Here is a 1194-nt window from a genome sequence, read left to right as displayed (position 1 = left end):
CTCCCACTCCTTATCCTCCCATACTATGATGTATATGATGTTTTGTTGTTTTAATTTTCATTTTATTCCCCCAGATTAGAAGATATAAAGACAACGTAACTCCTGAACTATAGAAGAAATAATACAGAATAATTCAGAGAGGGATGGATTTCCCCATTTAGGAAGACAGTGAGTGTGTGTTTCCATTTGGATAATAGACAACCGTATTATCTTATGCAGGAGAATGTTTTGACGGTCATTTGGAATTTGACATTTGGAAGAAGTCTATCTGTGGAGAGAGCATGAGAGATTTGAGCTCACTAACACCCATTTTAACCCTTTTCTAGCTTGCCTTCTTGAGTTGCAAAGGCTTAATAGCTAAAAATGCTATTTTCCAGGCTACTTTACATCCCAGGGTCCACTTGTGACCTTGATTTTGCTAAACAGGCACATACATTTGAGACTTGGCAGCAGGAAGAAAGATACTGCATGGCAGAGAGTAGCAAGAATAAATGTGTTCTACAGAAAGAACAATTCCAGGGAATAAGAAGCACAAAATGGTTGGAGCCAACCATTGTAGGTTTTTTCTACCATTCACCAGGCAAAATAAATGATCCCTTTCTTTTTTAAGGAATTTATTGATTGTACATATTTATGGAGTACAGAGTTATATTTCAATACATGTATACAATGTGCAACAATCAAATCACAGTAATTAGCATATTTATCATCACAAAAATTTATCATTTCTTAGCACTGTTTTGTTTTGGCAGCTGGTGGGTACAGGGATCAAACCCTGGACCTTAGTGTTATCAGCTATCATTTTTTTGTGATGAGAGCATATGAGCTCCCTTCTTCCAGCCATTTGAGAACACACAATAAATTACTGTTAATTATAGATGTCTAGCACAACTGTACACCATTAGAACTTATTTTTCCTATTTAGCTGTAATTTTGTGTCCATTAACCAACCTCTCCCTATCCCATCTTCCCCCTCCACTTTCTACATCTTTTTTCTTTCTTTCTTTCTTTTTTTTTTTCCTTTTTGTCATTTTTCGTGTCCGGCAACGGATCGCAACCCTCAGTGTCGGGCCCGTACCGGACCGGGACTGGCAACGGGATCGCAACCCTCGGTGTTGCTCCCGCACCTTGCTCAGCCAGTGAGCAGGAACCGGTCTGTATGTGGGATCTGAACCCTCGGCGGGAGCGCTGCCG

The sequence above is a fragment of the Galeopterus variegatus genome, unplaced genomic scaffold, assembly GCF_000696425.1.
Source record: "Galeopterus variegatus unplaced genomic scaffold, G_variegatus-3.0.2 Scaffold11922, whole genome shotgun sequence".
In the NCBI taxonomy this organism is placed as follows: domain Eukaryota; kingdom Metazoa; phylum Chordata; class Mammalia; order Dermoptera; family Cynocephalidae; genus Galeopterus; species Galeopterus variegatus.
This window is presented reverse-complemented; position numbering follows the sequence as displayed.